Raw genomic sequence first — 14,877 nt, forward strand, 5'->3', positions numbered from 1 at the left:
TTGAGTGAAAGGCCTGATAAGAAGGCTACTCAGTTTATTGCCAGATTTAAAAGGGCTCGAAATAAATGTAGAGTCATCTTACCAGAGCTAGAATTCGTGAGATTGGCTCAAAATGGTTTAGAGTTTAGGCTTTAAAAGAAGTTTGACTCAACTGAGTTCAGAGACTTAGTGGAACTCACTTATAAAGTGTCTAGGTACGAAGCATTACTAGAGGAGGAACAAAATCGAAATAATGTATCGTACAGGACATATTATAGAGATCCTAATTATGAGATCGATGCAGCAGAGATTGTGGGGAAAGAACCTGTGATCTGTGAAGCATTAATTCATAAGGATACAATAATTGACCAGCAATTTAAAAAGAAAGACCTTCACAGGAAATACTCTTTTGATTTAACTAAGGCAAATGATATTTTTGATCATTTGCTTGTGGCCAACTTCCTTAAGTTACCAAAAGGAGTTAAAATTTCATCTCTTGATGAACTTAAAGGAAAAGTATATTGTAAATGGCATAATTCTTGGTCTCACTCAACTAAGAACTGCATTGTTTTTTGAGACAGGATCCAAGAACAAATTCAGAAAGGAAGTTTGAAATTCCCAGCCAAAGCTAAAAAAGCCATGGGGATTGACAGTAATCCATTTCCAGAAATTGGAGAGGTGGCAGCTAATGTCATAATGCCAGACTTTCGAAGCTTGTCCTTGAAAGAGTTGGGAGAGGTCAATGTGCAGATGCACGTTGCCAACCAGACAACTATCAAGAAAGACATAGGAAATCTACTAGCTATTGGACAAGGTTTCTCACACCAGAGGGAAGACTCTGATGAAGAAGCACTAGATGACGACTCCTTAGAAGCAGCTGTAATGCAAAGGATGTGTCCCAGGTACAGACTGAGCTACAAATGGTTGAAAGGGCTTCCAATTGATGGGAAGCAATATACAGGGATGTGCAAAGACGTCCTAAACCAGCCAATGCTTACAATAAAAGGCCATATCCATCTGGTGTTAGGCAACAACCATTGGTGGTTGAACCAATAGCTGACAGAATGCATTCCAAAGGCAAGAGGCCTTTATGTGAATCCAGGTCACCTAATTATTACAGAATGGAGAGCAGTCATTCTAAGAGGAGACTGGAGAGAGGTTCAGTTTATGGGACCAAAGCCAGAGATTGGCTCCCTAGACCAGCCTCAGGCATGATAGAAAGTAGACACCTTCGTCAAAAGCCTGAGTTAGGCCCAAAGCATGAAATTAGGGCCAAACAGTGGCCTTCACAGCCAGCTTCAAAGGTGACTTCGAAGGAAGAAAGAAGCGGTTCAACAGCTGGGTCAGTAAGTTCGTGGGTACTTGGGGTCCCAGATTGGTTTGTGATGTAGGACAAACCTAGGGAAGTGTTTACCCAAAGAGGTGCAATTGGAAACCAAGGCAGGATGGTCAAGCCTCATTTGGTGGCTCCAAACAATTGGGTATTGCTTAAGCACCCAAAAACAAAGGAACTAGATATGGTCCCCGTAATTTCTAGATCACAGAGGAGGAAAATTCAACGTAGGTACACTCAGTACCAGCAAGACCTGAAGGAGAGTGGAGAGAGTTCTTCATTGGCACAGACAGAAGGGAAGAAGAATCCAAAGTCAAACCATACTCTAAAACCAACTCTACAAGGAAAAATGAGTTGTAGCAGAGAACAGTTGGCCAAAGTTCACTCTGAACTAAAAGCTAGAGAGAAGTCCAGTCTAGCTGGATTGGAGAAAGCATTGATGGAGAGTGACAACGAGGCATAGAAGGAAATTGGCTTAGGCCAAAAGGAAGAAATGGTTGAGGAAGAAATGTTTGAAGCCTTCATGGCTGAACAAACATTTTTGGCAGAAAAGCTAGTCAGAAAAGATTATTTGGAGGCGCTCGTTAGTAATGCTGTACCAGAATACAGCATGGAGGATGCTCCCGCAATAACTGAACAAGGTGGCCAAAAGGAGAAACAGTATCACGCCCCAAACTCGCCCCTAAAAGTTCGGGCATGACCCATACAGAAACGGACACTTAACCTGCTATACGTAATATATGGGGCCTTGGCGGAAGCACTAAAATTTAACATAATATCAAACTCCATTGAGCTACCTCTAATATGCCAGGATCACATGCATCATATACATTATAATAACCAGTCACAGGCCAAAATTATACTGTGAGCATCAGTCATATAGATATACATATACAGCCCCAGCCCTAAGATTGGGCATATGCAAAAACATTGAAGTCATGTACATTTAACCTTAAATGAGTAATCAAAAAAAACAAGACAATATCTTAACAAAGCTTCACAAAACTGAGTGATCTCGCTTAGTGCCTGGACTCGTAAAGGTTGACAAAAGGGGACGAACGTCCTGGTTGGTTACCTACAGGAACAGACATACGGAGGGTGAGCCAAGCTCAGTGAATAGTAATACATAAATAAAATACTGCTTAACTTGAAACATTGTATAATAGAAATACACATGGATTCGTAACATCTCAATATTTATTGAACCATAAATTGTGTCTAATATGCTTTGGAAATAAGTGAGGATAGACATACGAACTAAATGCAACTTTTCAAATGTTCCTGAAAATGGGTCTCCGCTCGAGCAGACCATGCAATTTCTGAAATTCTACAATGCCAAGTAAAGTTCCAACCTGGTATTCAAAGCTTCAAACATGTACTTTCGTATACTAATGCAGCATTCACAATGCGAGTCTGAATCTGTTCTTATTCATTATAGACTTAGATCTTATCATGAAACATATTGGCTTGAATATAATGGTTTGGATTAATATCCTTGTATAATGTGGCACAAACCCTTAATCATGGTGGCACGAAGCCCACTAACATAGTGGCGCAAGGCCCTTAGATACTTACCAAGCTTCAAAACATATACTTACTAAGCTTCAAAACACATACTTACTAAGCTTCAGAACATATACCTATCAATCTTTAAACATATGCTTACCAAACTTTAAAACATATACTTATCAATCTTTAAAACATATGCTTATCAAACTTTAAAACATATACTTAAGCATACTATGCAAAGTCCACATGATTTGTCTGAGTCTGTTTCACTTTATAGGCCCTTTCTTGAAACATATCAGCTTGAACATAATGGTTGGCTTAAAGCCCTTGAATGGTGTGGCATAAGCCCTTAAACATTGGCATAAAGCCCTTGGAAGGTGGCATAAAGCCCTTAAACATTGGCATAAAGCCCTTGGAAGGTGGCATAAAGCCCTTAAACATTGGTATAAAGCCCTTGGAAGGTGGCATAAAGCCCTTGCAAATTGGCATTAAGAATGCCCTTGTAAATTGGCGTTAAGCCCTTGTAAATTGGCATTAAGAATGCCCTTGTAAATTCTTGTATGAACTCAAGAGGTGTCTCACACGGGTTCTAGCGGTGACTCACAATGTAGCACTTAGTCCCGTGTAGCACTTTGTTTCATAACGTAGTTACTTCCATCGTATGGCCAAAGACCCATAATCTTAAAGAATGAAAACACTTCATTTTTCCTCCTTTCTTTATATACACACATCAAAACATAACGTAATTACATATCGTGTATAAACAAGGTGTTAATGACAATCATTAGCTATATATATGAAGCAGATAATGGTACTACTACTCACAGTGCTATAACGGAGTGCTTGTCCTTCTCAGGTTATGCCCTACACATGTAAACAACTTATACATTAAGGGCATCAAACACAAATTCCAGAAATACTAGAGGGTTAAGCACGTAAAATAGAGCAAACAATATTTTGCAGCATGAAGTTTCAAACCTACTTCTCCAACTCAATATATATATATATATATATAAAAGATTACTAGTCTTACAAAATACATTATGGAATTTATACCCATTCCTCTTCTATTCAAAGAAAGAAAGGATTTTTATGAACATTTCCACGTTCCCCAAAACTCCTTAAATTTCTAGTGTTTCCACTAAAAACCAAACATTTCCCCATCCCCATAAGAAATCCTATTAAATCATTCTCTTGATTTAATAATTAAGCAAGCCCACAAATATTTAGTAAAATGATTTGAGATTAAACCCATTCTTGAAAACTTCACATTTTAGGTCACAAAAATTAATATCAACATAGTCAATACCATCCCACATAATCATCACAATTCAACATATCTCAAAAGGAATTCTTAAATTCCATTTCAACATTCCATAATCGTATTTATATCATCCACATTATCAATAAATCTTTTTCCCCAAATTTCCCCTTTATTAAAACATAATTCACAATGCATTTAACAAAGCTCAATCGCAAAGTTTAAACATAATTTTCAAACATAACCAAATTCCAATTAAATTTGAACACATCTAATTCAACCTACCACTTTCATGATTCAACTATCAATTTGGGCCAAATCATGGATTATCATCAAAAATCAACCTAGGGTTTCTAAGAAATCTACAAATTTCAAATAAAATTTTAAATCTTCTTAACCCATTACTTTTTATTTCAAATCTTCCCATTTATTAGGCACCCTAGGTCCATAACCCATAAACCATACTCTAAACCCCATAATAGAATCCCAACATACCTCAAAAATTTCGAAATTCCATTCGGTAGAAAGTGGTGATCTCCTCTTATTCTCCATCCTTGATGCAAGATCCATGGTTGATTTATTGAGAAAAGTGGAGGAAATCAAGGTTTTGGGAGCTAGGGTTTCGGACATGGAAGAGGGAAGAAGAAGAGAGGAAAAGAAAATCTAAGAAATGACTCAAAAATCACGTTTTTGAGCTGCTGCCCCGCACATCGCCGCACGTGCGCCGCATTTCCCGCACGTGCGGTCCTGCTTCCAGCACAGATATGAAAACTTCAAACAGGCGTAACTCTCTCATCCGGACTCCGTTTAATGTCATTCTTGTGTCCAAATTGTATCCCCGAAAATAAGCTTTCCAATGGTTCTAACCTCACATCCAAATTCTAAATGTGGAAAAATAAAAGGGCAAAAGAGTAACAGCTGATCGTGGGCGATTTGGTCGAATTAAAGTTTTTGGTCCAATCTTACCTCACCATCATATTACCACCACAATCAATACCCCAAAATAAAATAGGGAGGTTCCAAATACACTAATAAAAATGCCACAGATATAAATCACTTTTCATAGAAAGCAAGTAAATACACAGAATAACAGATTGAAAATATACTAGAAACAGATATGAGGGTCGGGTTATTACAAACAGGCACAGCCAGCCATCCAATTTGGCTCAGTATCAATGAATATGGTACACATACTACCGCATGAATTCCAAGCTGGAGATGAGAACCAAGAGGGGCAAGAAATGGACCCAATTCCAGTCTCTAGTGAAGACTCACAAGTGAGTATGGTGCAAGATAATTTCGGAATGGCTACCCCAATGGAAATTGAATATGAGAGTGAAGAAGAGGTGAGCATTAACCTCTCATATCCTTTTGAATATCCCTCGAATTTTATGACACAGCATGTCAAGCCTTTGTATATTAAGGCCTTTTTCGATGGGATACAATTGAACCGAGTCTTGATAGATGATGGGGCAGCGGTGAACTTATTACCGAAATCTTCCACGAAGAAAATAGGGAAAAAGAATCCCAGGTTAATCCCAACCAGCACAACCATTGCTGGTTTCACCGGAGACAAACAGATGGCTCAAGGAATTCTACCTATCAACCTAAGTGTAGAAACCAGGGACTGTATGACAGCATTCTTCGTCATCGACAGCAATGCTAAGTACAATGCTTTACTCGGTAGAGATTGGACTCACACTAACAAGTGTGTGCCTTCCTCTTTGCATCAGAAAATAATGATGGCCTTGGGCAATGGGGAGACAGAGGAAATTGATGCAGATCCTCAACCCTTCATAGCCTGTGCAGACTTCGCAGAGGCCAAATTGCATATTGAGGGAGTGACACCACTCAGTATACTGAGGAAACCTGATGGCTCAGCCGAAGTGACGGCTGATGAGGAAGTGACACACCTGAAGCACTTAGTCCAAGAAAGTGCTGATGAAGAGGTTATCGTTAAGGATGACAATGATGCCTGGTTGTAGGCAAAGAAATGAAGTCCAAGAAGCCAAGTCTTTGGCTCCAATTAAGTTCTCAATATTGGATGTAAAATCAATAGTCCAGAGAGTACAAGAGCAAGAGAAAGAAGCCATGATAATTGGCTGCAAACAGAAGCAACAACAGGCCAGAGTTTTGGTCGTTGACAAATACTGTGCATTGGACATTGAAACAAAAGTCCAGGAGATACAGGAAGAAGAAGCCTTATGGACAGACTTTGTCTATGAGGAGGAGGGTAAAGATGTTGAATTAAAGAACCTGGGAGCAGAACAAAGCAAGAAGATTGCTTCGAAGGCAGAAGGGATCAAAGAGGAAGTTTCAGTAAGTTCTCAAATACAAGACCCCTTAGAAGAGGTAAATTTAGGGGAAGGTTCTATTCAACAACCACCTATATGAGTGCTTGTTTGAATACTCTGGACAGGGACCAGTTGTTGGTTGTTCTGAAAAAATGTAAAGATTGTTTTGCATGGTCTTATAATGAACTACCAGGATTGGATAGGTCATTAGTGGAACATAGGCTCCCTATGAGGCTTAATTTCAAGCCGTACAAGCAAAAGCCAAGAAGAATGAGTCCAGAAGTAGTTCAGAAAGTTAAGGAAGAAATTCTTAGACTACTCAAGGCAGGCTTTATCAGGACAGCCAGGTATGTTGAATGGCTATCCATTATTGTGCATGTAGTTAAGAAGAATGGTAAAATGAGAGTATGCATTGATTTCAGAAACTTAAATCTAGCAACTCCAAAAGATGAATATCTTATGCCTATAGTAGACTTGTTGGTAGATAGTTCAGCAGGGCATCAAATTTTATCAATGATGGATGGGCACTCTGGTTATAACCAAATCTGCCTTGCAGAGGACGATGTTCACAAGACAGCATTCAGATGTCCTGGGAATATTGGGACCTTCAAATGGGTTAAAATGCCATTTGGCCTGAAGAATGCTGTGACTACATATCAGAGGGCTATGACCACTATCTTTCATGACCTCATTCGAGGGTATTCAAAATGTTATATTGATGACATTGTAGTTAAATCCCAATCCATGGAGGAGCATCTGTTTCACTTAGAAGCAGCCTTTGAAAGAATGAGAAAGTTCAAGTTGAAACTCAATCCTCTTAAGTGTGCTTTTGGCGTATCATCTGGAAACTTCTTGGGCTATGTAGTACACAAGAAAGGAATACAGATTGATCAAAATAAAGCCAGAGCCGTCATTGAAGCCAGACCTCCATCAAGTAAGAAAGAATTACAAAGGTTCCTTGGGCAGGTTAATTTTCTTTGAAGATTTATTTCTAACACTGCAGGGAAAACTAAAGTATTTTCTTCTTTGTTAAGGTTGAAAGATGAAGAGGAATTTGTGTGGACAGCAAAGCATCAAATTGCTTTCGAAGGTATCAAAGCCTACTTGGCCAACCCTCCAGTGCTAATGCCACCAAAGGGTGATAAGCCCTTGAAGTTGTACATAGCTGCAGCAGAAGATTCATTGGGAGCTTTCTTAGCCCAAGACAATAAAGAAGGCAAGGAACAAGCTGTTTATTACCTTAGTAGGTTTTTAAATTCTTGTGAATGTAAATATTCAGTTGTAGAAAAGCTGTGCCTTACATTGTATTTTGCTGCAATAAAATTAAGATACTATCTTTTGCCTTCAACTGTCTTGGTAATTGCAACCACAGATTTGGTTAAGTATATGTTATCTAGACCTATGTTGAGAGGAAGAATTGGCAAATGGATATTAGCCTTATCAGAATTTCATTTACAATATGTTCCCCAAAAGGCAGTAAAAGGACAAGTTTTAGCCAATTTTTTGGCAGACTACCCATCCCAAACAGAAAGCCAAAAGATAATGGAACTTGGTATGGCTAGTGTTGAGCCATGGCAAATGTGGTTCGATGGATCAAAAGCCAATGGCCTAATTGGAATTGGTATTGTGATTAAGTCACCACAAGGGGTAGAAACCACACATGATTTCAGAGTGGATGAAGTTACTTGTTCAAATAATCAAGCTGAATATGAAGCCTTAATAGTGGGGTTGGAAATTCTTATCGGATTACAAGTTCATGCAGTTGACATATTTGGAGATTCTCAATTGGTGGTCAACCAAGCGAAAGGGATTTTCAAATGTCAGATTATAAGCATGCTGCCATACTATGTTGTTGCATTACATCTGCTTTCTCAATTTCAAATAGCAAATGTAACTCATGTCCCAAGATTCTTGAATAATAGAGCTAATGATGTGGCTCAGAAAGCTTCGAATTTCAAGAGAAGGGGTAATGCTCAAAGGGACATAAGCCAAACAACATACCAGAAATCTATACCACCTTTAAATAAAGGGAATGTGGTCTTGAAAGTCAATCATAGTGACTTACAGGAACAAGATTGGAGGCATCCAATAATGCAGTACTTGGCTGGCCCATCCTTGAAGGCCAGCAGAAAGATTAAATTGCAATCTATGCAATACATCATATACGGTAATGCTCTCTACAAAAGAGGGGGAGATGGTTTATTTCTGGAATGCTTAGGCCCAAAAGAAGCATTGACAGCTATGGCTGAGGTTCATGAAGGCATCTGTGGTGCTCATCAACTTGGTGTGAAGATGAGGTGGTTGCTTCGAAGGCATTCTTACTATTGGCCAACTATGCTTAAAGATTGTATAGAATATGCAAAGGGTTGCCAGGCATGTCAAAAGCATGGCACCATAAGGCATGTGCCCATAACTGACCTACATGTAGTAGTGAAGCCTTGGCCATTCAGAGGATGGGCCATGGATATGATGAAAAAAATACACCCACCTTCTTCGAAGCATCATTGTTTCATTCTAGTGGCCACTGATTACTTCACTAAGTGGGTCAAAGCTAAGCCATACAAGGCTGTGGACCAGACTGAGGTTATTGGATTTATTAAGGATTTAATCTATAGATTTGGCATCCCACAAACTATAACCGTTGATAATGGGACTGTGTTCGATGGGAAAATGGTGAAATCTTTTATGGCAGAATTTGGAATTAGCCTTGTTAATTCCACCCCTTATTATGCACAAGCTAATGGTCAAGCTGAATCATCCAATAAGTCCTTGAAAAAGGGAATACAAAGGTTGTGGAAGACAATCCTAGGGATTGGCATAACTTATTGTTGGATGTGTTGTGGGCTTATAGAACTTCTCCAAGGTCAAGCATAGGAGTCACTCCTTATGCCTTAGTATATGGGCATGATGTAGTACTACATGTGGAAATTAATATTAATTCCTTGAGGGTAAGATGCCAAGACCAAATAGATCTTGAGTAGTACCATCAGAGTATGTTCTTGGAGTTAGAAAGCATAGATGAAGTTAGAATTCTACCATTAAATAGCATTCTTTTACAAAAGAAGAAAGCAGACAAAAATTATAATAAGAAAGTCAAACACATATACTTTGATGAATGTGATTTGGTGTCGAAAACCATACTCCCAATAGGGATTAAAAGCTATAAGTTTGGCAAATGGTCACCTAACTAGGAGGGACCATACCAAGTCCATAGAGTCCTTCCTTTCGAAGCATACCATTTGAGAAATTTGAATGGATATGTACATCCCAAAAAGATTAATGGCAGCTATTTGAAGCCTTATTTTCCAACCATTTGGGAAACACAAGGAATAAAATAAACGCTAAGTACAAGAACACAAGAATACTCAAATGATAAATAAGAATTTATCCTTCATAAAGAGTTGAGTACATTTTGCCATAAATTGGCCCAAAAATCATTACAATGTCTTAATTGTTCTTTTACAACAAATTTCCTATTGTTAAATGATGAAAACAACTGAATAGCTGCACTCATTTCTTCCTTTCGATCAATCAATCCTTGGTTGGTGATTTGCAGTTTGGTGTTAGTTCGGATTAAGGCCTGGTTCACTGCAGATAGCTCCTCCTCAAGTTGAGCTTTTCTCTCCAGTAGTTGAGTTCGAAAATGGGAGGCAGAGGAATGTTGTTCCTTTAGTCCTGAGACTTCAGCATGTACTGTGGAAACAAAGCTCTGGTCTCTCACTAATTTCTCATTTGCAGCCTTGGCAGCATGGCAAATGTTGATGTAGAAGTCGATGGTAGCTGCTGCCTGAGATAGATGACTCGAGACGTTCATGCCGGACTGCTCAGTAACTTTGCAGCACTGAAGGAACCCATTTCTTATTATAGGCCTTTGTAAAGCCTCAAAAGGGATCCTCAAAAAAGAGATTAATAGTCCCAGGCAGGTGTCTAAGTCCATTAGAGGTGCACAAGGCTTGCTACTGGAGGAAGAGGAGCTTTCAAGAATTTCTAGTAAGGAGTTAGCCAAGACTAATGGCTCAGCTTCATCATTAGCTATCGGAGAGGTAGAGGGTATGTCGAAGAGACTAGCTAGTCTTACTTCAAAGATATCTACCTCATCCGTAGACATGAGGGGCGCAGAGAGAGCTGTGGTGGAAGGCACAGAAGACTGCATAGAGATAGGAGAAATGGGTGGAGCATCTTCAGCAGTCTCTATGGTCCTAGCCACCAATAGGTCAAGGGAAGAGGGGCTGGAACAAGGCAGAGGTGATAAACCATGGGTTGGAGAGCTGCCAGCACCCTTTATAGGAGAATCAACTGCCATCAGAGATGGAGTAGCAGTTGGAATTTCCTTGGAAGAAGGAGGAAGAGCAACGAAGGATAGGTAAGGAAGATATGGAGTCAAACCAAAAGAAAGAAATCTAGGAATGCTTGGTCTTAAGGAGGGTACATCAAATGCAGGCTTGGGAAGTGAAGGATGATTTGAATAGTCCTCACATTCTGCAGCTGATCAACTTCAACCGAAACTGAGGGAGTCCACGTTGGAAGAATAGGCTCAGAAGTTGTTGTTGCAAAAGGAAGAAATGTAAAGTAATGTCAAATTTCAATACCAAAGTTTGACAAGGAAAAAACAGCAGAAGCATAAAAGAAATTACTTTTTTCAGAAGTGTTGGCAATGATAGGAGAGCTATGAAGGGAGTAATGTTCGGCAGTTTGTTGCCTTCTTGCAGTTTCCCTTTGTAATGCATCAGCAGCAGCAGCTTCATCTCTAAGAAATTGTTGCTGCCGTCTCTTCTCTGCTCTCTCAAAAATGATTATGGCCTTAGAGTGTTCCTGCTCTACTGCCTTGGCAGCTGCCTCATATACAGGATCCTCGACGAAATCAGAAGGAGAGACAACCATCTTTCTTTTCTTTTTTCTCTGTATTGATGTTGTCTGCTCCTTCTCAATTTCCTCCTCAACTTCTTCAATCTGGGATCCGAATTCCTTAGGAGTGAGCTCATCTTCTACTTCTCTGACAGTTATCTCATCTTGAACCAAGTCAGGAGAAGGGATGGTCACTTTTTCCCTTCTTTTCAGGGGTGACTCTTGCTCTTGAAGTTCTTCTTCTTCTTCTGCTTGAACCTCAGGTACTTCCTTTTCAAGCTCAAGTAAAAGCCTCATTTTCTTTTGTTGCCGTTTTCTTTTGAGAAGATTTAGAGCCTGGGTTTTCTGAGGAGAATCTCCCTGTGAGGCACCCGCACCACCTTCGCAAAAGAAGAACTAAAGGTAAGGCTAAAAGCATTATAAAGAAATCAAAAGGAGAAGAGACAAGGGTATATACCTTTCTTCAAGGCGGCTCGGGTAACTCTAGGAGGAGTTGAGGCAGCAGGAGCAGACTGTGTAGTAGCAAGCACAGGAGCTGAAGTCACAGGGGCAGTGGAAGAAGTAACAACTCCAGCTCTTTTGGGCTTGGGCACATCCAACACCATCAGCAGGTCTTGGGGAGAAATGGCCAGGTGTACTTCCATATTGGTCACCCACCAGTTGTGGTACCTCTTCAACATGTTACCTTGAGGAAGAAAAGGAGTATACTCAAAATCGATCAAGTCCTGTATAAACTTAGAAGTTGCTTCTTCTAGTCTGGATTGTCGAACTTTCAAATCCTTGGTGGTAAGGCTTAGATTGGTGTTACTGCAGAGAGGTATGGGGACCCCTTGTGAAAAGACAAATTGTCTAGCAAATTGAGCAGGACAGTAGGGCTCAGCAATGCATTTGTAAGCTCTGGGGTTCAGGGTCCCAATGAATAGTTCTCTAGGGATTAAAATAGAGGCCCATATGTCTTTGTGAGCAGGTAAAGCACAGAGCCTATCACTTAGAAAATTCTTCAACCAAGTTGGGACAATGGTCATGGATTCGAAGGGACGAAAGCAGTAGGAAGGAGGAGAAGCTGGAAGTTGGTGGAAGAAAGAGAAGTAAAAAGCAAAAGTAGAAGGGTAAAGTGAAGTATTGGCTAGCCTCATGCCATGAGTAGAAGGGTTTGGCTCAAAAAATTTAAGGCATTTGGATTGTAATTCAGTGAAATAAGCAAAAAGCCAAAGTTGAAGAATCCAAAATGGCCCCCCTTGATTGGCATCTAAGGGCTTCTCACAGAAAAGAGAGCAGACTCTATATACGTGACCTAGAACGTATGGAGCTAAAGCCGCTGTCTTCTGTAAAACAAGGGCTTGGCAAGAGGGGCAAATTCAGGCATAATTCTTTGAGAAGAGGTGCAAAAAAGGAACTTGCAAAGCCAATATAACAAGAAAGAGAAGAATTCCCTCTCAGTCACAGGACCCTCCCTTCTATTCTCAGCCTTGACAAAGTCACTATATGACGAGTTAAGAGAGGGGAGGGAAAAGGGGACTGCTAGGTCAGGATAATCTGGTCCAATGGGGGTTCCAATGGGAGATAATCCTAATAGGTGGCAAATGTCAAGAACAGTAGGGGCCATCATCCCACATCTAAATTGAAAGAAGTTAAAAGTAGAATTCCAAAAGCACAGAGCAGCAGGGATTAAATAAGGGTCTTCTGAGATGGTTAACCTGGATAGTCGGAGGGCGTCGAGAAGGCAGAGTTCTTGAAGGTCCAGGGTCCTACTAGGAACAACTCGATCATACCATTCTTGCCACTCTGGTCTCACCGTGGGCCAGCATCGGTGGGGGCGGTTCATCCTGTGAGAACCCGAATATAAAAATTAAGTAAATAATTAAATAATAATATTACAATCTCAAATATTTTGGTGGTGAATTCTAAGGTGCAAATTAAATATTATTGGAGGATCCTTTAATTAATTTTTAAACCTAAAATAAATTTATGGTGAAAGTCATTGATTTAGAAGCAATATTTATTATTAAAAAAAAAATAGAGAAGAGGGTGTGACTTGAACTCTAGACCATAAAATTAATTAGTTAGGCTCTTACCATTTGAGTTGCATATAACTTATATATATGTTTTCTATATTTATCTATTTAGTTGACCTATGTGTGCCCACCACTAGTATAAAATAAAATAAACACAAACCCTAACTCTTGCTATAATTGTTTTCCACAACACTAGCAGCCCTAGCAGCCGTGGGTTTATGAAGGAAAGAGAGGGGTTTTTCAATCATCAAGACTATTGTTGTAGCCAAGAAGGAGAGCTTTGGGTGTGTTGTGCTATGTGGCCTCCTAGGTTTTTTTTCTCTTCTTTCTTTGTTCTTTATCCTAATAATATTGTTATTTAATTCATTGATGGAGGTTGTAGGTTTATATATTTTGTATATATATATATATATACTGTTAAGAAATTTGAGGAGTTAAATTCATGTATAAAGAATGGGTATTATTCTTAGTTAAAAAATTTTGCGCATAATCACAAACTTTAAAAATCAAGAAACAATATCAAACGGATGAATTTTAATCTGAAATTTTTACAGTAGATCAATTACATATTGAATTGCATATCTGAATTTTTTCATAATTTTTGGGAGTCAAAATTCATATAAATTGAGGTATCCAAATCTGTCCAGGAAATCAGCCCGAAACAGTAAATTCGGGAGTGTTGTTCTCTTTGGGTATAAATCCAAAAATTATCAAATTAGTGTCATTAGAACCGGTTATGAGTCTAGTTTCGTACGTTTTTGGCCTTGCATTGATTGCTCGTGTATATTAAGAGAACCGTCAATTTCTTTAAAGTGCTGCAGAAAACAACCTGTTTGGATATAATAAATTGTAGAAAATTATTTTGATAAGCAAATCAAGTGAAACCAATTGGGTTTGAAACTTAGGATATATTAGATCATATCTGGAGGTTATTGGAATTTTTCGAATAGCGTGGAGTGGGTTTTGTAATTTTCAAAGTTAGCGAATAGATTGGGAAAATTTGTTTAAAACTCTATTTTATCTCAAAGTCACATTTAATTAAGTTTCAACCGGAACCCATGTCTTGGGTGATTTTAAACCTTGAAGAACATGAACTTAGGTAATATTTAAGAGTAACGGTGAGTTGGGTTGAGCCGTGTTAGTGCGCTTTAGTTTGAGGTTACTTAGTTCCTATTTTTTTTAGTATTTTTAAATTAGTTGTGACGTGTAGTTTTTATACTTGGTTCAGGGCACTAGTTGGACTTTTACACTCTATACGAGAATTATATTATTTCGTTTTTCAGGTGAGTAGTTTCATGCTACGTATTTTTATAAATGTTCCCCTACCCTGAACTGTTGGAAAATTAAATTGTTGTTTCAAGATTAAACTGCTTTGATAAATTATTATATTATCAATTGAATCAAATTATTTCTGAAACATGTGTGAACTTGGCATACTGTAAACTATTTGTTTTGGTCTCATGTTTATAATGATGAACCACCATGTTTTGCAAAACTGATGTGTATTGATTATTGGGACCATGTGTGTATTTAGTCCAGGGAAATTATTCCACTGTGTGTGGTGACTCTAGCCACTAGGGAACCGATCCGGGTTGGGCCGTGATGACTCTAGTGCTCAACGATTGTAAGGAAAAGACCTTT

At 39.0% G+C, this 14,877-nt stretch overlaps 1 long non-coding RNA gene across 1 annotated transcript; it reads right to left on the minus strand.

Annotated features, from left to right (window-relative positions):
* Positions 1 to 2,117: 2,117 nt before the first annotated feature.
* On the minus strand, positions 2,118 to 3,756 carry LOC114318485 (uncharacterized). The gene is made up of 2 exons (XR_003649026.2): positions 3,647 to 3,756; positions 2,118 to 2,387 (listed from the first exon to the last, which is right to left on the minus strand). It is a non-coding gene; the product is annotated as an uncharacterized LOC114318485 (long non-coding RNA).
* Between the last annotated feature and the right edge of the window lie 11,121 nt (positions 3,757 to 14,877).

Source organism: Camellia sinensis, chromosome 4 (assembly GCF_055761805.1).
Source record: "Camellia sinensis isolate YWXY chromosome 4, ASM5576180v1, whole genome shotgun sequence".
In the NCBI taxonomy this organism is placed as follows: domain Eukaryota; kingdom Viridiplantae; phylum Streptophyta; class Magnoliopsida; order Ericales; family Theaceae; genus Camellia; species Camellia sinensis.